At 37.7% G+C, this 26,025-nt stretch overlaps 2 long non-coding RNA genes across 3 annotated transcripts in view; both read left to right on the top strand.

Annotated features, from left to right (window-relative positions):
* The first annotated feature begins 1,196 nt into the window (after positions 1-1,196).
* Positions 1,197-10,855, top strand: LOC113970664. The gene is made up of 3 exons (XR_003535255.1): positions 1,197-1,357; positions 2,678-2,749; positions 10,770-10,855. It is a non-coding gene; the product is annotated as an uncharacterized LOC113970664 (long non-coding RNA).
* Positions 10,856-20,967: 10,112 nt separating this feature from the next.
* Positions 20,968-26,025, top strand: part of LOC113970662 — a 74,288-nt gene continuing 69,230 nt past the window's right edge. For both annotated transcript variants that reach the window (XR_003535253.1, XR_003535252.1), the window contains exons 1-2: positions 20,968-21,295; positions 24,932-25,046. This is a non-coding gene — a long non-coding RNA (uncharacterized LOC113970662). The remainder of the gene's footprint in view (positions 21,296-24,931; positions 25,047-26,025) is intronic.

Below are 26,025 nucleotides of genomic sequence, written 5' to 3'. Positions count from 1 at the left end.
AGTTAATTTTATATGATTTTTCCATTAAGGTTTCAATTCCCTTTATTAGAATTGAACTCTTAAAATAAATTCTTTCTACTAATTACCTTTTTAAGACTATAATGCAAATAGATTACATTGAACAATAATAATTTATTTTCATTCTTTCTGGCTCTGTCTTCATTTGAATGACAAAAATCATAACTGAAGTAGAAAATAGTGCAGATGTAATCCATTCTAGTGTCACAAAACATAAGAAGAAAAAAGTAAGGCAACAATATCTAGTTTTGGCATGCCTAAATTACTCATAGGAGTTAATACCTATTTTTCCCTGTCAAATTCTTTCTTGAATTTCACAGTGGTTTAGAAGTAATTTATGTGCAAAACACTGTAGCAGGCATACAAGATGGGATCTAATTATTCCATTCAGAGAAATTTTAAAGCTGCAAATTTTAGGCCTCCAAACATGCCACATGTCATGGTCTGAATGCAGGGTATAACAAAAATGTTAGGGATACTGATTTTATAAGTTCAGGTTTTCCAACACAAAAATGTTGCAGGATACATGGAGTAAAATCCTGTTAAATTTACAGGACTGACCACAAGGAGGTTTGGGAGATCTTTTGCCATGTGCCAATCAGAAGGAGGGAATTTATCAAGCCACTACTGTAGCTTGAATTAAAGTACCATGGAACATGCATTTTAAACAACTTGATATTAAAATGTTTTCAAATGTTTAAATGTTTCACTTCAAACAGCAGAAAGGATCTATTAGGCTGATGTTGAGCTCTGTCATTGCAGTCAGCTTGGCATCACTCAGTTTTACATGGTGTAAGTGCTAGCTGCTCTTTAATCCTGATTTCTCCACAAGTGCTCTTTTTAGTGGAGCCTTTTTTTGCATTTCCAGTAACATGCAGGAGGTAGGGAATGGAGCCATTTTTAGGTCAGTTAAATCCCAAAAATGCTGTCAGACACAGCAGAGAGAGAGAGCAGATTTATGGAACCAGGCTCTGGTAGTTTGTGCCATGTCAGAAATGCCATCAATAATCAGGGGGTGAGGAACACTCCCTAAAATACATCCCTAGAACACATAGACTCTGAGAAGTGACTCTATTGTTCGCTATTTTTGTGTTTCAGTGCTTCATCTCAAACTGTGATTCTGCCTATGTAATAAAAGTGTTATGTGCTTGCATGTATATTGCTTACAGTGACTTTGTTTTAAATATTTTTAATTGTCAGAAACGAAAGAGAGGAAAAGATGTCAGCAAACCCTTGAAAGCTTTGTCTGCAGTCTGAAAGCCAAAGCTTTGCTTTTTCTGGTTTATACCTCATCAGTCATGAAGATTTTGCAGTGAGGGCTGAGTTGATGCCAATGCTGGTAAGCCAAAATTGAACCCAGCTCACTTTTCTAGGACTCTATTAACTTTGCAGCACTAGCAGGACTAAAAATGAATAACCATTTATTTCAGTTACTAGGGGAATCAACCATGTCTTCGAATTTACACCGGTAGGAGCTCAGTTAAATAAAAAAGGCACTGAATGCAGAGTAGAATTGTGCTTTAATGGTGAAGGAATGCTGCTCTGGGGTTGTTGGCTCTCAGTTCTGTTTCTGTATGTACATTCATCCATCACAGAGACAAGATGGGCCACGGGGCTCCTTCACATCATGTGATACAGTATTTGGCAATGCACTGATTGTGCCTAACTCAGAAATGTGTGCACAGTGGTACCTACCAGCACTATTTACAAAGTTCCCATTGCCAAAATGTATCTTCTCAGCCTTACTTGCATTACCTTCTTCAAAACACCTGCTTTGCAGCCATGGGAAATGTTACACTAAAAATCAGGGGTTTAATCAAAAATATCTTTCACTGATTCGGCCTCTCCAAAGTGTGTGCTCTGCTGTTCATATCACAAACAAATATTTGAGGATGTCTAAATTAATCGGTAGTATTTAGTCAAGGTTATTAAGAAAGTAATATCAAATTAGGTTTGTGCTCCTCCAATATTAAACTATTCTGATTTCGGTGAGGTTTTTCAATGATTGCTGCAGGTTTCATCCATTATCTCCCTGTCCTATATGTATATTGGCAGATTGCATTTGAACACAACAGGCTGAGGAATTCCATTCTGAAAGAAATACATGATTCATTCTTTCTGATACACATGTTTGAATTTTTGTATCTTCTCAAAATTTACCTTATGTTCACAATATCCTTAGTCTATAAAGGCCTGATTTTAGCAACTGTACAAACATGTTAGGATATGTGAAGAGATCCTAATTTCTGAAAGCTTTATTTCCCCCCACATTTACATTATAAATGGTCACCTTGCTCTAAAAGATCTTAAAGATCATTCAAAGAAGTATGAACTGTATCAATTTCTACAGTTATGTTAAGCAACTGAAAGGATGAAAAGAAAATAAGAAGAAATTTAAATTGGTTTTCCACACTCTTATTTTATTCGCAGTATAAAGTACTGTTTGCTATAGTAATCAAATAAATATTCTGATTTAATCTCCTCAGCTAAACAGAGTTTTGCTCCCATTCAGCAAACTGGTGAGTGTTGTCTGGGTTCATCACAGGGAAGCAAGGTTTGGATCTGACCCACTCTTACCTGGGATGCATGTGTAACTCATGCACAGAGCTTTTAAAGGCAGTCAGAGCACCATCAGCTGACAGTGCCCTTCATTTTACAGATGGGGAACCTGAGCAGGAGGTACTACAAGACAGAAGGATGCAAGAATTCCAGCAGGATCCACGAGAAAAAGGTAATTGAAAAATACCGTAGTGAGATCTGTTGAAATACTCAGCACTGTTTGATCCTGGACCTCTAGAAAGCTCTTTGCTACTACAGAGACAGTGGAATAAAAGTTTCACAGGTTCTGAAAGCCTGTTTTTGATAGTTCTGTCCAGGTACATGAGGGTCCCTTTTGGAACCACACTGCTGCTGTACGGTGTTCCTACACTCACTGAACCTCTCTGCATCTCCCTAAAGTAAGAAACCCAATCCAGTGTGTCCCTGTGTGTACTGTTGCACAGAGAAAGTGTCAGGAGTTCAAGCATTCAGCTATTGGTAGCAGTATGAAAATCCAGCTCAGTAACCCACAGTGCCAAACCAGATATTAAATCAAAGCTACATCTGAAGGGTACAAGTTTCTCACAATTAATGGCCCATCTTCGCGAACGAAGATTTGGGGAAAGGTCTTTTACCTTTCCAGCCTGCGCAATGGATTTTTTAGGTGAGACACAGCCTGCGCTGAACTGAGCCCACCCTTTAATCCTAAGGTTCATCTGCCGGGGCCAAGCAAGCTTGGACAATGGCAGTGAGGTCCTCAGGACGTAGGTTTGTTTAGAGTGACCTTCTCATAGATGGATGGCCACACAGGGCTAACGGGTTCCATCTGCCCGGGAGGGACTGGGAATCGAACCCGTGGTCGCAGCAGTGACAGTCCTGCACGCTAACCACTAGGCCACCAGGGGTCCCTCACAATAAAAGATGTATTTCTACGTTTTCTGGCATCACATTTGGATTATCTATTATACCATTACACATATAACAACAGGGCTTAAAATATTTTTATGTCTGAATAAGTTACATTTCTTCCATAATAAACATTAAAGATATGCTGCTGTATTTAATTTCTGGAGAAAATGAAAGGCAAAGAAGTAGAGAAGTGGTTTCAATAGGTTGTTAAAAATTGCTCATGCTGTGCAGAATTGGACAGCAAACAAATGAAGTTTTATGGATAATCAGTTAATATTCAGTGATGCAAATTTTGCTTTGCCAAGGACATTTCATAACTCAAAAATATTCTACAATATATTTATTTAATTATTGCATGACAAAAATATGGAGGCTTTTAACCTATATAATGTCTAAGTGGGAAACAAGTAAGGCTGGCCTTGAGTTACACTTGGGTCAGTTCATCCTTCCCAGCCTAAAGTTCAGTAATGTGGAAAAAGGTTCAGATGCTCTTTCCTGTCTGCTCCAACAAGATCCTCTTCACATCAGGAAGCCTGACCAGGTAGATTGGGTATAAGATTGGCCTTTTCTCAGATATCAGGAGGCAGGTTTTGGGATCAGGTCCCACTCTCAGTGGCTGAGAACTAAATTGGGGGGGGGGAAGCCATTTCTTTCAAGTTGAGCTTCAAGGGAAAGAAACTAAAAAGAATTGGATCAAATAAATGCTGAAGAGACTTCTCTGAAAATCATGGTGCTGTGACAGATTTTGGATGCCCATGGACAGTTAAATAAAACAAGACATAAAATCCCTCCAAAATGTCTTCTTCTGCCTTATGCATACCTTGAGTCCCTTTCCAAATGAATTCTTCACTGACCTGCTCAGGCTCTGATAGCTCAAACAAGGTGGCTCTGCATGAGAGCAGAACACAGAACTGGCTGCCAGCTTGGTGTCTTTGGGGCTATTTACCATTGAAATAGGATGATATGAAGCTTGCATCATCTGCTCATGATTTTCTCCATTCAGAAATATTGTATTATTGAATAACATAACAAAGAAACTGGAAAAAATACCCAGGGCACATATTACCCTCTTTTCCCCCCTACTAGATTAGATAGGGAAAACCTAGCAGAGCTGGAAGAAGGCACAGAGAAATGAAAGAAGACAGGAGTCCCCTTGCAGGCTTTTGTCACACAGGCTTCCCACAATTGTTCTCACTTCTGGAAGGGATGGATGGGTTGTAAAGGCTGGAGGCTGAGCGCCCACAGAGACCCAGCAGCTTATTTATACCCACAGCTTCTGCTTTGCTGAGCACACCTCCAAGGGAGACTCTCCAAACAACAGCTCTTCTTAAGTGAATTATGTTCTCTGATAATTTCCTACATGGAAATCTGGCCACAGGCAAAGGTAACCCTTCCAGCTGGTCAGGCCCCAAACTCTTCCAAAACTCTGAGAATCTCTTTGTGTGGAGCTGGTGCTTTAATCCCTCCTGTTGTAAAGGCAGCAGCTAAATACATCCTTCCTTAAAATCTGTACATCAGATGTGGATCAAAACAGACCTTTGAAACAGGGGTGATCAACCACAGGTATTTCTTCACTAGGTTGCAGGTTGCAGGGTGCTGCCCCTCCTGTTGTGGTTTTTCCGTAATAGGAAAAGCTCCTTCTTTTATGACTCTTTTGCTTCTGCCTCTTTTTTGCAAACTTGTAGAGCTGGCCATGGCAACCCATCCCTAGGTTTTCAAACAGGTCAGATTTGTTACCAATTATTTTGCTGAATGATGGGCTTTTTATGATTTCTTTGAAGATGTCAAAGCGTGGGAAAAAAAATAGTACAGGCATATTTTAAAAACAAGTGTTAAAGGTTCAATTTATAGAAGACCAAATCTACAAATTGTGTAAAGCTTGAATTTGACAAAGAATTTATTATGAAAAGGTTTTAATGAAAACCTACCTTCACCGATATTCTCTCAATTTCTTCTTTATTTTGAGGCTTAGGGTGTCATTAGCTGATTTAGCATCATTTTGGAGTCTTCCCAAAGGCAGTGATGTCTTAGAAGGTGAGGTTTGATGTAAGTCATTAAAGAGGCAAAGCACCGTGTGTGTAATTAGGTTGGTCAGTATTTCCAGGGCCTAGCATAGGTTAACTCATTTGTGAACATTCTACAGTGCTCTGTGCAACAATGACCCTGCAAATCACAGAACAGGAGTTACAAAACTCATTAAATGCTCCTGAGGAAATGGGTATTAACCTGGCAAACTAATGTTTTTCACCCAATCATAGATATAAACCCAGTTGTAATTACTTCTTTTGTTGTTGTTGTTTTTAGTAAGGTTGTGGTATGGATGGCATTTACTGCTGAAGATTTCATTAAAATCTATGACTACTCATGCATATATATAAAATTTGAATTAATACAAGCCCTAGAGATGAGTCAGCATTGTAGATTTATGTCTGGTTTAATGTAGTGAGAAGGATCTTCTGAGAAGACAGAAAAAAACGATTTATATTCCCATAATTTAAGAAGTGAAGCCCCTCTGAGCAGCCCCTGAATACCTTGAAGGATATACAGGAGGACTTTTCATAAATTACCTGGTGCATGTAAAAGAAAGGTTATTCAGAGTAATTGTGTAGGACAGTCTAATATAGTGGGGCAGGAATTTATTTGAGTCCATTAAAATCATTTGTGTCCTGTCAGAGAAAAATCAATGAGATGTGTACACCAGGGGATTGCACTGGGCTCAGAAAAGGTGGAGCACGTGTAAGATCCCCTTGGATGTGTGAAAGTTCCCCCAGATCACTGTTTGCTTGGGGCACTCATAGGAACTGAGCTAACTGGGTACTGAAATTTTGGTCCTGGGTATTTAAATCTCAGCTACAAATCAGTTTATGTATGTAACACTTACTCTGGATTTCATCCTAAATGGACTAGCAGCAAAAATCACACCAGAAGTCTGTGGAAAAACAGGGGTTATACTCACTAGGAGATCTGCAGGTTTTGTTAAGGGAACAAGCAAAATGTGTCACTTCCTTTCTCACCATCTTTCTCACCATCTCAACCCATTCACGTCTATCTACAAATTCTTTGGGAATAATCCTCTCTGTAACTCCATCTCTGAAAATCTAAGCAAATAATAGACTGTTAATGCATCTTCAGATCATGTGACAACAGAACAAAAAAGGAAAACAGAGTCAAAAAATGTCTGTTCCATGCTGCATGCCCTGGGTTGTGCCATTAAGGAATTGTGGGAGGATTTGATACTGAGTGCCTGTTGGCACAGTGTTGCTTTTCTTTCTTAGGAATTCTTCCTGGAGTGGCTCCAGAGAGAAGCTGCATATAGATATGCAGGAATTTTGATAACCTGCTACTGTAGGAGTCACCAACATATGCCATAAATCACATCCTTCTTTTGCCCTGCCTGTTGATGCTTCCACACTCCAGACATCCACGTTCATTCTCCACTCCTATCAGCTCCAACATTTCTGTCACAGCTGAATATCTGTGAATAATCAAGTGCTTCTGTTTGCTTCGTTGCCCACAGTTATGTAAGAGCCTATACATACCCAGAGTGGAGGTTTTCTTAATTCCTGGCTCAAGGTGCCAAAATCTTGGAGGTGTCTGCAAGCCAATAACTGAGAAAGTTTTAGGAGTTACGTCAACTGTGAAATCTCATTTTGATGCTGACCTTTCTGAAAAATACTAGTCTAAAAATACTATTATTGATTTAACTCTCTAAGCAAAAAAGTAATCTCAGGCCAAAACTTGGAACCTGTCATTTAGAAAGTGTTGTGTTGTGACAACTGGGAAACTTCTTTTCCTTTAAATGGAAAAAAAAAAGCATTGAAATCATTCAGATACAGGGAAATTTTGAGTGTTACAGTTTTGATCTTACTGAGGAAAGGTTCTTGCCACAAATATGTGGGGTTTCCTTGACGTTGCACTATGTTGTGTCCTACACAGGTACCTGTGTGTGGGAAAAGCTGCTGGTTTCTATTTTGAACGTACAGGACTGTGTGTGGCAAATATGTCAGCAGGAATCCCTTTCTCTGTGGTGTGTGAGCTTAACACAGGTAAATGGGGAAATCGAGAACTTTGCAGTATTATTGGGGGATCAATCCATCTGTAATTTTTCCGTGGGTTTTTTTAATGTGTAATTTTTTATGTTTTATGCGTTGTAATATTTTATGGGTTCAAATAAGTTAGTAGAATAACAAACAAGCTAAATAAAACAATGCTGTTCTCTGGCCTGCCATTGAGAAAGCCCATTAAGACTACAATTGATTTCATAATATGTATTTTCTCATCTTAATTCCATTTTCCAAGAGTCTCTAATGGAAAAGAAGCACCTGAAAGAGGAAATAAGCTTGAGATAATGATATGACAAGAAGAAAGAGCATCCACATACCCCAGTGGAAAATTCCTTTCGTTCCACTTCTGAAGCTACAGAGAAAAACTCTGTAAAAAATAATTGTCTTTCTCACTCTAAGACTATATATTGTAGCAGAAATGGGTGCCACTTTTTTCCCTAAACCATGAAGTTCTTTCACTTGTTTATCTACAGAAACTTTTTACATTTTACATGTCCTCTTAGAGAATCAAAATATTTCACACCACACAGAGGGCTGGGGTTTTTCATGGGGAGTTTCAGGCAAGCGTCTCTTGTTAAGAGTATTTTAAATTTTGGGGCTTTGTTGCTGTTCCAGGGGCTTCACAGAAAACCATGGAGGTTGAAAGATGTCATGGCAGGTTGTATTTGAAATCCTCAAAGGGGTTTTGTCTCAGGGAATTTCTCAGTTACGTCCTTTGCTGTTGTTGGAAAACCAACTCCATTTTCCCCATGACATCTGTGTGAATGAATAACTTCTGTCACTTTAGCGTGTTCCACTTCCTCATTTTGCAAGGTAATATTTTCAGTTAAGTTTTTCTACCTTTTTCTAGGCAATTTCCAGTTCTTCAGCTTCTTCTTGAGACATAATAAGTTGTCTTTGCAGCACACTGGCTTGTACCTTTTTAATGCTTAATGAAGCCTGCAAAGCACTTCTACAATTTTTCTAATCTGGTATTATTCCTGTAAGCCTCTATATAGCCCTGTTATAGACACAGTTACTGAACAGTGATTTAACTGAATTCTTATTAAAATATTAAATGAGTGATGAAATCAACAAGCATTTTTACTCAGCTTTCTTCAGTTTGGTTAGTGGCAGCTGCCCTGTTAATAAATAGATGGTGGCATAGCAGACAGCAAATATCACCACACCTTGAAGCTGCATTTTAAATTCCTTACAACTCTGCCTCCCATTTTAGCAGCACAATTTTTATCTTCATTACAAAGAAAAAAAAATATTAAGTGTATTTTTAAAGTCTCATTTACATATTCCTGAGGAAAGCAGAATCAAAGAAGAAACGTTTAGGAATTACTGAAGCATCTGATTAATTGCAGGCCTTTTTCTCACTTAGTTGCACATTAATCTTGAATTGCTGCTTCAGTCTTTCCGGTGACTGAAGGCTCCCCATTATTCAGGGGACATTTCCAGCTGTCTGTGTTGGTAGCAGCAAATGACACTCATAGGTCTTTGCTAAGAAGCTGCCTAAATCTGAAAGCAAACAGCACAACACCACCATGACAGAGCCAGAACATCCTTTGGGGCTGTCTAATCCATCACTTGCCTGTGAGAGGAATGCAATATTTACCCAAATTTGTCTCCAGCAAAAGGAACTTGTGTGTAAAATCCCAGTGGGAGAGATTTTGTTGTAACTAACAACACTGGTAGGACTCGACTGTACAGTTACTGCTGATTTACCCTGTTGTAAATAAAAAGGGAATATGATCTGATGTCTTGATATAGCAGAGCAGAACATTGTCTGTAGCATGTTCAGCCACCTCCTCTCTGCCAGGGAAAAGCCTCACCTGGTTCTTGGATAGGTACATTCTGGGGATGCCTGTGTGGGGACCCAGGGAACAGGAATGAATGCCAGGGAAGAGGGCGATTGTGTGAATATGTGTGATTTTAATTACCAAGTTTTACCAGGTGATTACTTTTTTACTGCTTTTGTGATGGTGCCCAGCAGCAGCACATAGTGTTATTGTGTTTGTGAACTCCTGATTATAAATGCAGACAATATGTAATGAGATAAAGGGAAAAGATCAAGTCTTCAAATGAAGAGATGTCTCTTCATACTAGTTAAGGCCTGACCTACATTTACCTAGTTAAATTTAGATTAAAAGTGGTGTATTTGTGATCATTTTGTTTCATACATACTAGTAAACTATTCAAAAATGTAGTGTTAAATACAATTCCTGACCCTTATTATTAGCAGCATGAATTCATTATTTAGACCTGCTTCAGTGAAATCCACTGAAATTTAGTTTCTGAACTCACTGAGGCCGGGATTGAAAGAATCCATATTGATGTGGGAAACGAAGGTAGTCAAATTTTTGAATGTGATTGAACATGTGTAATAAAGCATAATACCATCATTCATCTTAATAGGCAAGATTAAAAAAAATAGTTTTCATACAGCCTACAAGTAATACAAATGAATTAAAGTAATTTAATTGCAAAATATTTTAAAAGTCACGATGATAGCTAAAAAATAACTGCTATGCCTAATTTTAATAAGAGAATGACAACTTCATTAGCTTTAAAAATGTGTATAATTTACAGGAATGTTGTATTAGCATTGAGGTGACATTTTCTATTTTATCCAGATTAAAATTGTGTAAATAGACCATTTGAAATGCTCCTATTGTATATTAAAATTAACTGTCAGGGAATTAATTCTTCAACTTCATGAGAGTTATCCTTATTCACACCAGAAGTCCCATTGACTAATGGCATTTTTCAGGCATAATCAGATGACAGTGGGACAAGTATAATAATTACTCATGTGAAAAATACCAGCTCCATCATTCTTTGTTAAAATATTTGCTGATAATGGTTCTTTTCCTGCAATTTGCTGTTTCAGTGTTCAGTGCTGTGCAGCAGACAGAGAGAAATTCTTTGGTGTTCTCTGTGGATGACCAGTTTCTTCCCTGACACAGAATAGGAATTAAAATGCTATATAGACTGCACAGAGGTGTGGTGGGGCCCTGGGCAGTGGAAAGGTTGTATTTTACCTAAATAGATAAGGGATCTCACCTTCCACTTTGATTTAAGTGTTATTCTTATAAAATAGTCTTAAACAGTTAACACTCTGGGTTTGGTTTTGCAGAGGGGAGGAAAATGTAGCAAGCATATACTGGAGTGAAGCAAATTAATTCAGTGACGAGGACAAAACATGATTAAGAACATAAATTTTTAATATTAGTATTTTCTGCTTGCTTTCAGGTGATAACATCTTTTCTGAACAGTATGGGACTTCATGCGCTTTTTTGACCTCAACTCAGGACAACAGCGGAAACTTAAGAGTAGATGTCTGTCCACATGGTTGGCCGAAAATTCAGCTTTGTGGTGTAAGTGCTGTCATGCTGTTAGATCTGGAAACATGCAGGTCATCAATACCTGAGATAACTGAGCAGTTGGCAAATTTAGTAATTCGTTCAGTCTTGCTTTTATAAGCAAAGCCTTTCACAGGACTCCAAAATCAATCCATGGACATCAAAGAATCTCCAGACCGCAGACTGGAAAACAGTGGTTCAACAGTTGCATTGCACCAATTAATTTCAAAATAATTTGTATTCCTAAACCACATGGCAACATTTTGATAAACTTATTGATGACCTAAATACGAGTGCAGAGCCTTAGCTTTTATTACATATTTCTAATGTTTCCTAGTTTTTCTAACCATGCTTTCTTGCAGCTGTGGCTCTTTGAACTGCTCTTCATCATGTGCAATATCCTGCTTGTGTCAGTGTTTCTGTGGCTCATTAAAAGACACACATTTGAAATGAAAACTCTCTCGAGCATTTAAAAATCATCATCTGGTAGTATATTGAAAAGGATTCCTTGGGATTTACAAGAAGCACTTGTTAAAATATGTCAGCTACTCATCCTGTAATTTATAAACAGATAATCCTCATCAACAAGAGAGATGGAAATGCTTCCTAAAGCAATTTTGGTGCCTTTGTAATAGATCAGATTTGTGCAATATGGTACATAATTCAAGAGAATATTCGAAGAGTAAAGCCATAGATCCTCTTAAATGACTCTTTCTTCTTCATAATTCTGGCTTGAAGACTACTATCTGTCTCATATCCTACTATATTGATATCCAGAATACATTAAAATACTTTTTAAAGTTTTTTTTCCAAACAGCAGCTTGCTGCTCTAAACCTATTTGCTCAACCTTCATAGTTTATCATGAGAAAAAGTTTTGGTTTTAGTATTTGTTTTGGTTTTTTTTCAGAAAGACTTATCTCTTAGTACTCCCCAACCTTTCCTTTTGTTTGCACGAGATTTAAATAAAAAGTAAATTATTAGCAGCTATTACTACCTCTTAATGCTGGATCCAGAACCTCATATCAAGATTAGAAAAGTAATATCCAGAAATTTGAATGTTCTAGATCAATTGTGTAGCTTCCTTTGTGTATTCAGCTGCTTAAATAACACAACCTTTCATTCATCATTAAAAAAAATAAATCAACATTTGGGTTGAGTTATTCCACTGAAGGGCAATAACAATGTTAATTCATTGGAACTTTATTGATAGACAGTCCTGGTGTGAAGTGTTTGAAAGGAGGCAGCACTTTTCCAGGAGCTGAAGTCAGAAGACTTTCGGAGATTCCTGAGGAGGTGGTGCATTCTTTTCAAACACAGTTTTGATGATTATCCCTTCAAGCAGGAAAAGAGAGAGGGTTGTAATAGAATGAAAATGGCATTGGGGGGTCAATGTGAAGAAATATCAAAGTCAGAACACAAGGCCTTGTAAGGAAGCCAAAACTTTTTATTAGTATGTGAATTTTTTACAAACAGGATGGAATATCTCTGAGGAGAGTTGAAATCACTCGTCACCTATATTAATTTGCCCCTGTGTCCTGTAAATCATTTCATACCACAAATAATTGATCAGAGAGAACAATTCAGGCTGTGATTTAAAGGGAATTAACTCTTAATTAAGTTGGCTTACTCTGGATTTTCATCTTTAGGGAGAACAGGCTGCTAAGCATTCCCAATACCAACACTTAGTTTAATATTAGGAAAACGCTTCATGAGAGATTAAGGAACTCTTCATATTAAGGACATGGGATTGAAGTGCCCAAATTCAAGACTCCTGGCAGTGTGTAGGGGTCTGGTGTCACCTACTGAATGAGCTTCAGATTATCCTGAGAAGTGAGGCAAAATGGGAAGCTCAGAATCCCGTGTTTGCAAGGGAAGCAGGCGGTTAATCCAGAAATCTTTACATTATGATCTTCCCTCTGCTGCATTTCTCTGATATGGCTTTACCAGGAATTTCCAGTAAGAATAATACAATCCTTTCTTTGTCACCTAATTGTAGCATCTTATGGGTACTTAGGTGTAAGAATACTGATCTTCTTCCTGAATATTTCTAGAACTGTGTGTATTGTTTCAAAATCACTGCTTCCTCACATCTGTGGTCTTTCTCTTCTATGCCAATTGTTGTTTATACTCTCCTGCTCCTGGGTTATTTACTTGCAGATGGAGAAGTGTTTTCACAGTTTGGAACATTAGTTGAGGCAATCAGTATGAGAGGAAACTTCATTATTTATTTCTAGGGACAGAATCACTAACAATAGTCATTCTGTATACATAGATCAGGTGCTGAAAAAAATATTTAGGTAGTTAACATACATTTAAAAAACTATTGGAACTGTTAGTTAAAATATTTATATTTTAAAGTATAAAATAATGTAAGTCTGAGTTACTTACATTGTAACAGACCATTATGAGGAAGCTGTTTTAATATTTTAAGGTTTTTCAGAAGCCTAAATGTTGAGATGGCTTCCAAGTAGGTTCTTCAAAAATGTGTTGGTGTTTAACTTCCACTGTTTGGAACTCTGCCTCTCAATTTCTTGTTGATACAAAAACTGAGCTTTGCTTGCAAATTGTAAAATCAAATCAATTTATAAGTTGAGGTGTTTGTAAACCAAAAGCAATGCTTCACTTTTTAAAATGGGGGGTCTTTTTTCCCTGAAAAGCAATTTAAAAAAAAAATTGGGTTCACCAGCATTTACTCTTCGTAAATGAAATTAATATCATAATGAAGCTTCAAGGAGCACTGTGGTTTAGAATGCTGAAGCGTAGACTGTTCTTTTTTGGGGCTCTGAAGAGATGGGACCAATTTGTTAGTGATTTTGAAAATGCATCAAGGACCAATTAGAAATAACTTCAAGTGGGGCAGAAGGAGAGGGGAGATGTGTGTTGTGGCAACATTTGTCACTGGATTCCTGCATCCCTGTCATTGGTGGGTCGATACCATTTTATTTGTATGTTGTCTTGTGAGGTCTCTTTTCAAAACTGAGTCTCTGCTTCTACCACTGGAACAAGGTACAATCAATTGCCTTCATGTGTGTGTTGGTAAGATCAGTGGGATGCTGTTCCTTCTCCAGAACAAGAAACACTGTTTCTACCTGATGACTTGATCTATTTTAGAATGTTACTAGATTAATTGCTTAAAGTGCTCACACAAGTCAGGAAACGAAACCCCGTGGTCAGCACTACTGATTTTATTGCAGTGGCTGTGAAGTCATGTAATTAGATGAATTTCTGCTGCTATGTTTGCAGCCCTTGCAGCTACAGAGAAAAGGCAGGAGATGTGATTCAGAAGACTGAGGGGAGCAGAAAGCATCAGGAAGACTCAGAATACACACACTCCTTATGAGTTCAGGACGGTTTTACCAGTTTTTAGGGTCTTGCTTGCAATTTGTCAGTTTGAGGGCAGGCAGCATTGCTGAAGATACAAAACCAAATCTGTCAGTTTTTAAAAATTAGTTGGTCACAAGGCAGGAAAAAAAAAGGAGAAAATTAAGAGAAGGGAAAAAGAATGGGGAGAAAGTAGAGAAGCCCCTGCCCTTGAAAATAAGAGAGTGAGCTGTGCTATCTTTATGTGCTGTTCTTTTGGCAAGGATGTTGTCCTCTTGACTGACAAAGTTCTTGTGCTTCCCTTGGAGTGTATCTGTTCATTAGTGTCTCCAGACAGAGGTAGTTTAGCTTTTAATTAAAATACAATTTTCAGGTGTTTTAGTGTGTTAATGAGACAGCAAAAATGAATTCATTGAAAGAGGAACAGATATCTAGGCCTTACAGCAGTGAAAGTTAGAGCCTCATTAGTAGCTAATTATGCAGAACATAGTATATAAATAGAGCTGTTATGGCATTAAAAACAGCCTCAGTGCATTACCTAATGACATAAAATGTTTACAGTCTGTTCTGAGTATGGTATAATGTCTTCCTGAAGTAATTAATGGCATATTTAACAGTGACACAACTGGAATCACAATTGCTTTGCAGGTACAAGTCGAGGGCAAGGGAAAGCAAAAAAGTCTTTGAGGAGCAGGCTATTTGCTCACTAATAAATATGAGAGTATGAGAAGGTGCAGGAGGAACACATGATTTATGCAGGAGGTGGGATAATGTCTCTTTCTGACAAGGACAGGGTACACTGGCCTTTATTTTCAGGTTTTGCAACAGTGAGCAGTGAGAAGCCAGAGGTCCAAACTGATGCTTCCAAAAAGGGCCGGTTCCCTGAGAGGACCAAGGCCCATCTTCTGATAACTAAAAGGTGGAAAGTATTTTGGAAATCTCGTCTTTTCAGTATAAAAATGGCAGATCATACACACAAAGTGAAAAAGGAGGTTTTTGTTCCACTATGAGGGCCCACGTAACCAGACAGACACACTCAAAATAACGCTTTAATACCAAGTTAAATGATGTTTTTAATAAACTAAAGCATACACATGATTTTTTGCTCTGCCTAACAAGGTCTGCATATGTAGCTTAATGATTCTCCTAATACTGCACTTGGGGAAACATCCTGGGCTGGCACATCAGAGGTGAGACCAGGAGATGTTTATGCAAATAAGAAAGGCCTGTAAAATGATCTGTGCATTAGTCATGATGATTCCAATTACTGTTGTATTGATGAGCAAACACAGAGCCACAGAATCAATTAATTGTTTAAAAACACAGAAAGCTATTTCCTGGCTCAATTTGTTCAGCAGTCAAGAAATGTAGAGGGTTTTTTTCTGGGAAATTATTTTGGTACGATAACCAAGTTAGAGACTGATGAATGTTTAGCTGGGGGTAGGTGAATTGAAATGATTTTGCTATCAGTTCAATGCTTTATTTTTGAGTTGTGATGCTCAGTGAAATAACAGAGAGTGACAGAAAACCTCCTTCTGCCGTGCTTCTGTGTTAGCACTGGTGTGTGTGTGTGTGTTAATGGCCTTATCAGCTCTAGTGGGAGAGGAGTTAATGACCTGCAGGTCTGTGCTAAGGCAGGCAGGAAAAAGAGCTACTTATTAATTGTGTGGGATTCTTTTAGTTCATTAATGAAAATAATAATAAGGAGGTCTAGGTGGGCCAGTGCAGAAGGCCTGAGAAATCTGTTATGTGTACAGTGGGTGCAGGTAAACAAATGTCAGTGATTTGCCTGATTCCTAATTGACAAAGGAAAGACATCTGTGTGTGTGCACACACGTGCATTAATCATTTTTGCTGATCACCGAGGCTGATTTTTTTCATTACTGTGGTTAGTGTGAATTTGTCAGATTCGCTGTGGTAAAAAAAAAATTTAAATTTCTCTGTGGTTATTCTTTGATAGAAAACTGTGAGCCTTGTCACCAGCCCAGCTCAGAGTCACCAGCTCACACCCACAGAAACCAAGCGTCCGTGTCCACAGGGTTGTCCAAAAAGGAACACTTTCCTGGTTTTTAAAGTTTGCATTTCATATCTATAATCAGGAGGGCAAGCGACTCAGAAACTTTCCAGATTAATAGTATTTCTTACAGTGTTACAGATGGTTTCTTATCTTAGAACCCTGGGATCTTATTTGTACCTGTATTAACAAGATTTGAAAGATGTCATTACAAAAGGAGCTATTAAATTAGGGGAATAGCAAATGCAGAGGAAGTTAAGAAATGGGTGTGATTTTGGATGATTTTTAGGTCATTAACTGGCTGTGGAACACAATAATCAGGAAAGAAGATTTAAAATGTTCTGTTATGTGGAGAAAGCAGATGAGGGATGGAACTTAATGTATTTAAAATAGAATATAAGGTATAAGTGTGCCTACCGGACAATTTTTCAGCAAGAAATAGATAATCCTGTATGGACACACAGGTCAAGTGGAAATAAAGAAACTAAAAGTAGTTCCAAGGGGCCCAGGAGTCCCTCTGTTGCTAAAATATCCATAATCCCTATGAAAATCTGTGTGCAGAACCTCTTCTTAGATAATAAAATACAGCTTCAAAGCAAAGCAACACAAGATTTCACATTAGATCTCATCAGAGGGACATGTGAAAACAGATGTTCTGTGCCTAAATTAATCCTTAGAATGTTAATTAGTTCATTCTCTTTTTAGTTTTTTTTTTCTTTTATCTTATTCTTTAGTTGTTTCCTTTATCTTACAAGTTTTCTCTACTGGTTCTACTGATTTCACTTTGTACTTTTTCTTTTTTTTTTTTTTTACTGTCACCCAGCAACTAGATATTGATAGAGCCCAGGCATATGGTCCATGAAGGTGTACAGTGCTATGACATAAAAATTCAGCAGAAGAAAGTGATGGTATACCTTCTTTTCTTCTTTTATTTTTTCCCTACCAGTTAAGAGAAGTATCCTCACAAATCCTAATCATGCAGGGGGGGAAAAGAACATTTTATTATTAGATTTCATAGTCCTGGCTTACTTTACAGAACCTGAGAATCCCTCTGAAGGCTTTAGATTTGTATTACCAAATAGGTATAGTTAAACTATTTTACAGCTATTTAAATGTGATGCTTTAGAAACCTTTTAATATCAATATCTGCCAAGGTTTTGATATTTTTCTGCTTTCGTTGTAAAATAAATAATCTGTATAATATTGCGGTTATGAATGTAAATGGCTTCATGTATCAGATCAATGATGGAATCAGTTAGTGGAAAAAAGCCCTGTAGATTAATCTTGGTTATAACATTTATGGATCAGAATGGTTTGAGAGACTGTAATGTAGTGGGGCAAATCTCGTTTTTATTTTTATAGCTACTTTTTAATTGAAAATCCTACCTAAGTTGTAATTCAAAGGCTTTTTTTTTATTCCTTTATTCATTCATATGTTTATTAAGAAAAACATGCCTCTGTTATATGGCTGTGAAAAGTATTGAATTAATTCCTTCCCACCCCAGCAAAAGATGACGCACAAAGATTGAGATTTCTTGCCACTGTCTCAGTTACCCACTGGAGTAGTGGCTGGTATTTTCATTCCTTAAATGTCTGCTTCCTTTGGAAGTGTTGCTAAGCGTTGCTAGTAATTGCCTGAAGACAAAAAACACTGTGGAAAATAAACATTCATTTAAATTTGCAATATTTCATGGAGTTCACCTTCTGAAATATCCCAGTCGTCTCCCAGCTGGTTCTCCCTGTGCCCAGACTCTTTCAGGTCTGCCCTAATCAATTTATTCTCCCTCTCTGTCATCTTTTCTGTTTTGACAACTGTGTGCCCACAGCCTGATTCAGGAGAACTGAAGTAGAGAAACTTCAGGCAGACATGGAAAATAAAATTATGTTGCTGAGGTATGGACAGAACTGAATTCAGTTATCATCAGGAGCAGCCACAATTAGTTTATAACTTCTGTTTTGTTAGTGATACAAACAAACCTGCTCTTGGCTCACAACCACAGCTCAGAGCAAGTGTTCCTTAGCTATTGATGATTGAGTTGGTTGGAGTGTCTGTTGTACGTGTGTGAAAGGTTTCTGCTGCTTTTCTCTTGGCTTATAAATTGATTTGGTGTTATATGAAATCTATTGATGTCTTTTCTAGGTGGGTTTTTAGATCTTAAATTTGTGTCTTCCCCTCTTCCCTTTTTTTCCCCTTGTTGTTTTGCTGTTAAATCCATGAAAAAATTTCTCTTTGTGGTGGCTCAGGGACACCAGCAGAGCTGTGACAGTTCCATATCTCACCTGCCTTTGGTTTGGTTTCTATATAACTCTGAGTGAGTCACTTCAGACAGATGAGCATTTTTTACACACTTTGACAGTAATGCAGAGCTGAATTGCTCCTTTGAGGTGAAGGTTACCACAGAGAAGTCAGATGTGTCCCAGCTTCCTGCACTAAGTGGAAGGTGATCTGTAGCACCAGTATAAATGCAGTCCAGTTCATGTGCTTTCTGGCTAGAATTGAGTTAGGATTGTCAGCATCCTCTTCATCTCCACTGTCCCTGGAGAAACTGCACAAAAAAATAGTGCAGTGGGAGACTGATATACAAACAAGTGCCCATGTTGTCACCACAGTTGGATGTGAGTAGATCCCATCAACTCTCTGTCCAGAATGGGGGACAATGCAGAATTTAAAGTGGAAGGGCAAGAAGAGAATAATTAAGAGGTCATCTTCTTTTAGTAAAAAGATGTCCAACTAGAAGTAAAGCAAACTATAAAAAAAAAAAAAGAAAACATACATAAGTACATTACTAAACTTCGCAGAGTTTCTCCATCTTGTAAATATTCCTTACATTTTCCCTCTTCAGCAGAGAAAATTCTGAAAAACAAAGTGCACAATGCCCTGAATGACAGTGCTGCCAAACCACGGTGACAGCCTGGCTCGTGCAAGCAAGAAGTGAAGGGGGCAAAACTGCAGCCATTTCTGTTTTGTCTGAGGAGATTGGTGATGCCACCTGAAATATCAAAGATTAAAGCAATAATTGTGCAGAGGGTTTATGCAGTGTAACAATGTAAACCAAAGGAGCTAAGCTATTCCAGCACTGTGACTTTTCCTGCTGGGCACCCTGCAGGAGGGCAAGGCTTGTCAAAGGCTTCCAAGCACTGCAACCTGCACGTGTTGGCCACTTGGAAAATGCATTTATACCCCAAAACAGCACCTTCTGTCCCCTGTACAGGGAGCTGTGGCAAACACAGGAGAGATACATACATAGAAGAGACTTCATCTGCTTTATGAGCCATATAAAAATGTGACTAAATGTGCTGTCCCCTAAATGGGAGCAGCACCAGGATTTCAGCTGAAGAGTAATAGGGTTAATCCCAAGAACATAAAATGTGATACTTTAGTGAAATGTGAATCCTTCCTCTCAAACAATTGCAACAGGTGTTCAGCTTTTCCTTGTTTCCATCATATCTGCTTGGGCCACTCTGGCAAACACTTGATTTATTCCTGTATATATATAAAATAAATTAGTATATTTATTTTTGCTGGTTGGGTCACCTCTAAATAAATTGGCATGTCATACTTTCCAGTAAGGATAACACTGACTCCAACATTTTGTCAGCATTCTTGATTTTATAAGCAAAAAGAGCAATGGGAAAAAGCCCTACAAAAACTGCAGCAGTGAGGTAGACAGCTCTGAGAAAAAATAGAAGTTAATTTCCTTTTAAATCTACCTGGGTGTTTCAATTATTAATTGCCATCTATAGTTATTTAATTCTTGGGTGCCCCAGGAGCACAATAAATGAGAGTATGAATGATAAATGGGTTTTTGAGAGAAATTAGATGGAGCTGATTTCTTGCTTCATTTTCAGCAGCATATGTCTGGGGAAAGTCCATGAATTCAAAGAAGACTTTGACCCACTGAGGGAATGGGAATCAGCTCGGAGAATTTAGAAAAATCCAAAGATTTTGCATAAATAGATACTTCATAGTTGGTATGACTAAGCTAAAGAGACCAATGCTTTGCTTAGTAAAAGAATCATGTTTTATGGGGTATAGTTGCAATAAATACACCTCTTTTTTTTAACGTAAAACAGAGTGCTGCTTATCCAGTCATTATTAGAATTAAATCCATTATGATACAGCAAATAGTGTATTTCCTGCAGTGATATATTATCTGAAATAGTTGGTTTTGTCTTTATTAAAAATTCTCTCCCTTTTTAGGGGAAAATTGTTCTCCCAGTCCTCCTTTTTGCCTCTTCTAAAATTGCGAGTTAGTAATAGATAGTATTGATAGTATTTAATGATACTGTCAACTGCTGCTCTTTCACTTAGAAATAAGGCTTGAAGTAATTAATTTTAATGTGTAGTATGAACCTCTTTGTTTAGCTGTATCCAGGTTGTCCCTAAATATGTCTAAGTTTCATTTAACAAGGAATTATAAACAAAGAGGTATGTTCACTTCTGCTGTTGAGCCAGTAAATTTATTCAAAAGAAACAAATATGTGTATGACAGCTTGGGCAACAAAAGCATTAACAGGCATTAATCCTAAGCCAGCTTTTTCTCCTTCATTTAAGATCAGATTTATTGGGTCTGTCTTGTTTTCAGGGTGGTTTCCATTAGTCTGGAATGCAGGTTACATGACAGAGCCCTCCCTCCAGGATTTGTGTTTCTATTGTAGGCATTGCTTCCTTCACGCCTGCGTTTATTGTGTTAAATTATATTTTATGTGCCTGTAATAACAGAGAATGTGGACTGTAATGTGACCCTTCTTTCTGTATTACAGCACATCAAACACCACTGTCTGCACAGAATGCACAAACACAGGAGATTGGCATTTATTTCAGCGTGGATTTGTGGAACTTGGGGATACATTCTTTGGAACAGTGTTGCTGAGATGCTGTGATCTGGTAGGGGCTAGGATGTCATAAAGCTTTATCACTGAAGGGATATTGATTTATCCTTTGGATTTGTGCTTAATATACACATGCAGATCCATTTTGGAGGCTGTAAGGTAGTTTGAGCAGAGAAGGCACAAAGCCACAGTCAGGTCAAGGCAGCGCTTCAAATCAAACCAAACTGGATATTCTTCCTCAAATATGGTGTGTGCTCACACTTCTTAAACTTGGGACAGAAATTCTCTTGTTATTTGTAAGATTTATAGAGATATTCTACATTAAAAATAGAATTGCAGCCAAACTCAGGACAGCAAACTGGAGAAAGCAAAGCTGGTGGCTCCCATTCGTAGGTAACTCGCTGTATTTCAGAGGATACACATACTCCTCTTATCCACGTAGGGAGGGAAAAATAAAAGTTGATGTTCAGTTCAGAACAATGTTAGACCTTTAAATTGTTCCCAGCCACGAATCACACCTGCTGCAGTGTTCCCTACAGCCTTGCAGAGAATGGACTGCAGAAATACTCTGTGGCTGTTGGAAGAGGTTGCTAAAGCAAACAACAGTATAACCACTGGGATCAATTTTTACAATGCACAGGGATATTCAATAAGTCATTAACAAGATTAATGAACTCTAATAAAAAATGCAAGCTCCTATGTCACATTTTACTCAGCTCACTGTAGCTTAAAATTGCATTTTATGATTTTATTAGACATATTACTTAATTTTTCTCAAACTGGCTTTTTTATTGAGGTTAAAACATATTAAATAGATTTTTTTTTCCACAGTGAAATAGAATTTTTTTTTTTAGAAAAGACTTTATATAGTAAAGTACCTTTATAACATAAATAGGTGTGATCAATAGGCTCAATCTTAAATTGTAGCCCATGAGAAGATATCACTCTAAAAGGACATGCAGAGAAACATAGCTCAGTGTGCTCCAGTATGGAGAGGACTAGCTTTCCACTGAAGGCAAACCTGTATGATAAGACCTTCAGTGCAAGTTGTCTGGGTGATGTTATATGACATGGAGAAGTATATTTGTTCCTCTTGGTAACAGTTGTGAGATTTCTAAATTAACGAATGAGAAGTGACTCACCAGGAATCAATAACAGAATACCAGAAGCAAGTTCTTCTTTGCCAGTGATTAAGAGTGAAAGAGGCTTAATAACCATCCTCTTGCATTTGTTTTCTCTCTGACCTTATTACTTCTCATCTGATCCATTTTTGGACATGTTTCATCTGGTCTAAATAATTGAAGCTTTGTGCAGCATCTGAGAAGCTGCCTGTCTTCCATGTCCTACTGCTTAGTGCTCTTCCACAGTGAAATTTCTCCTAAGGATTTATTGTAGCCCTACTCCTTTCACACACCTTTGTAGTATGATGTCTCTGAAGACTATCATTCTTCCCCTGAAAAACTCAGGAAGCTGGTAAGAACTGCAGGTAGGAGTAAAAAAACTTAAGTGGAGATAGCGGCCAGTCTTTCAAAATGTAGTTTTCAATGAGTCAATGGGCTGGGAGTTTGTGATGCATCCTTGTGTGCTCCACCATGATTCTTCTGAGCAAACTCGACATAGAGAAAGTGGCCTGTGTCAAAAAACTTCTCCTTTTGTGCCAGTTTTACTTAATAACTACCTTGAGTCTTCTTTTATACAGCTTTGCTCTGGAGACCAGATCCAAGATAGAGTATTTTTGTGATTTAGAAGTTAATTTAAAGGACATATAGGGTGTTGCAGCATGCAGGAACAAAGCTTATTTTTGATTCATTGAAGTCTTAGTTCCTGGATTGATTGGTTTAATAACATTTCTTAATAAAGTAAACCGAATGCATCTTATTCCTGTGGGCTCGTGGAATGGAAAGTAGGAAGTTTCAGTCTCTTTATAACTTGTTAGTTTTGACTTCACAAAGGATTTAGAGTGCTATGCTCTGCAATTATTGTTTATACACCCAGGCCTTGTTTGAAAAGACATCTCCATTACACTGGAAAATGCATATATTTACAGGATGTAAGTGAGCTCTCAAGTTTAGCTCTCAAGTGTCATCTGGGTATGTATTTGAATGATCCATTTACAGCAGTTCTTTTGTGCTTCCGGTGTTTTGTCTCTGGGATTGCTGGTCCTGAGGCGGTGCTTGAGGAGAGCAATCTTGCTGGGAGGAGGTGATTGATAGCACATTTCAGCGGGTTCCTCAGTTATGAGTCAAGTTGAATGTTTGCTTCTTAGTAAAATCTCACCCCCAAAAAATTTCTTTTTGACAAATGCTTATATTCTTCATCTGAATTCCATTCCACTGTTTTGCCTTTTGTGGGACAAGGGAGACTCACTGCAATGATTTAAGTATTATGATAAGCCATCTGGGAAAGTACCGACTTGTACCAAGTGTTAACTTATTGTATTCTTCTCAGAAAATATCTAGGAAAGCTTCCATTTTGTGGTTTATGGGAAGGCCTTTAAGAGGTAATAAATGTGGGCAGTGACCTTCAAAAACTACAACTGATTTTGGAACTTAAAACTCACTCCTTTTCAGCAGAACACATGCTTCCAAATGTGATGAGCTGCTGAAAATCTCCTATCCACTTGAAATCTGGATGTGAGAGAAACATATATTTCATCTTACTGAGGAACAAGTTCCTCCTTTAAAAAACCAAAAAAGCATTAGACAGCATTTGTTAAGTTTAAAGGGACAATTGTTTCTCAATTTCTGGAGTTCACACTTGTATATTTTTTTGTGTATCAGAGGCTGCATGAAGAGGGAAAAAACCATAAAACTTGTGACTCAATATACTTCTTTAAAACTTTTCTATGCAAATATATTAAATTCTCTAATTACAAGATTCAGGAAAATTTATTTCATATTGTACTGAGAAGGAATGAAGATATAATGTAAACAGGGTAACATACAATTTTGGTTGATTCTTAATATGATCTCACGTATTCAGGAAGAAAAGGTTCTGTTGTTTATGAACAAAATTGTTCTCCAGTGGTGCTATGGTTTGAGAACAGAAATCATTCAGAGTTTTTTGTGATTTAGAGAAGGAGAATTTAGGACTCCCTTTCTTGAAATCCTCTGGAAGGCCTTTGGAGAATTCAGAGACAAGCTAAAATGCAAGATTTCAAAATACAGAAACAAAGAAGTGAACAGAAAAGTAGAAAGCAGAATGAAAACCCAAGTTGAAAGTGATGCAAAAAACCCTTTGTGTTCTTGTTGTATGAGGTCAAGCCCATTGTATGCCTTGGTTTGCAGAAATTTCCCAAAGAACAGTTTGTTTCTATCAAAATGTGTCTCCAAATCACAGTTAGAATCTATGAAGAATAGAAAAGCCTGTGTGTAGAAATCACCTTGCATTTAGCTTTAACTTAATCAGCTTTATACCTAAAAAGGTTTGGAATCTTTTTTAGGTAGAAATAATTGCTTGCTTCTTCCTTGCTTCTTCCCTGATTTAAGCACGTGATGCCTTCCCTCTGCCAGCCTGACAAACCTTGGAGAGGAGATGATCACTTTGCCTCCAGGTGTTGCCTTCTCATTCCTCCTGTGCAAAAAGCTGAATGCACAGGGGCATATGAGAACAGCAGTGTAACGCCAAGAGCCTCAGGAGGAGGGTTGTTTTGCTTGGAATTTATTCACCAGAAAGGTCAACTCCAGACACAACATCTGTTTTCCACTGTGATTCTGATTTCACCACATAATTTGGTATGCTGCTGAAGTTTTCAGGGGATAAAAAAAAAAAAAGAGATTAATTAGCTCTTTCAGGAGACTTTCAGAGATATTCTGAAATGTTGTTACCATTATGGGCACACTGTAAAATTGTTCCAGATGAGATTGAGTTTGGTGTCTTACAGGAAGAAGCTTGGACGAGGTGAGAAAACAGCTAGCTGGAAGGAGAACCATTATAGAATAGGATGTATACAGTTATTAACTTGGGGAATAAATCCTTCAGTAAGAGAAGGATACGAAGTGAGTTTATAGCCTAAAAATGTGTTAGTTAATATTTATGATGTGCATCCATCTTTCACTGTTTCTTGGCTGTGTGCTCGATATTGGCTGGTCTCGTATCAAGTGCAAATGATAATATCAAACAAAGTGATTAATGTCTGTTTGAGACAATTGGAAGGTTATTTTCAGCTTTTACGGTGCTGGTTTATATACAGCATATAAGCACAGTACATGAGGTACTCTGCTAACAACACAGATAGGTGTTTTATTGATCTCCTCCTGTTCCACTTCGCTAAATATGCCCATTTTCAGCACCAGGATAATCAAGTAAACATTTAGGTTAGGAGTGCAGAAGCGAGGCCTGGTGAATTCAGAGAAATCCTAAAACTTTCGGTAAAGAGAGGAAGAACAGGGGAAAAAACTCACTTCTGAGGTAGTGAGGTTAAAATGATTTAAAGCAAACTGGAGGCCTAAAAATAGGAGCTGTCTTTTAAAATGGCAAATGCGAATTGTGCTCTGAAATTAAAAGACAGGTTTTGAAATGAGAGTTGTATGTTCCAAGCCATATATATGCTCTTGAAAATGCTCACCCAAACCGACAGATTTTATGTGGTGCAAAAATAAAGCAAGAAGAGAGAATTATCGAGTAGAATGGTGAGAAATGAAGGGCTTGTGTCTGTGTACATTTTCTACACATTTTTCTACTGGAAAAAATACTTTCTGTGTAAAAATATAACTGCTTGGTAAATATTGAAAAACCATAAATGTTTGAGATGGCTGGAGACGCAAAAAACTGTGATTAATGTCTGATTAATTATTAAATAACAACTTTAGTAATATATTTTCCCTGTAGACACAGTTGGTATAACACATATTAAGATAATTGAGCGGAGTGTGTCTATGTACAAGAATATACATATTATCCAAATGGATTCAATTAAATCCATATCAACAGTCAGTGCCTCAAAAATTAGGAAATAGTTGATATTAGCAGTTTGAG

The sequence above is a fragment of the Neopelma chrysocephalum genome, unplaced genomic scaffold, assembly GCF_003984885.1.
Source record: "Neopelma chrysocephalum unplaced genomic scaffold, ASM398488v2 Primary Assembly neopelma1_78, whole genome shotgun sequence".
NCBI lineage: Eukaryota > Metazoa > Chordata > Aves > Passeriformes > Pipridae > Neopelma > Neopelma chrysocephalum.
Note: the sequence above shows the minus strand (reverse complement) of the source record. Positions and strands in the feature narration are given on the sequence as shown.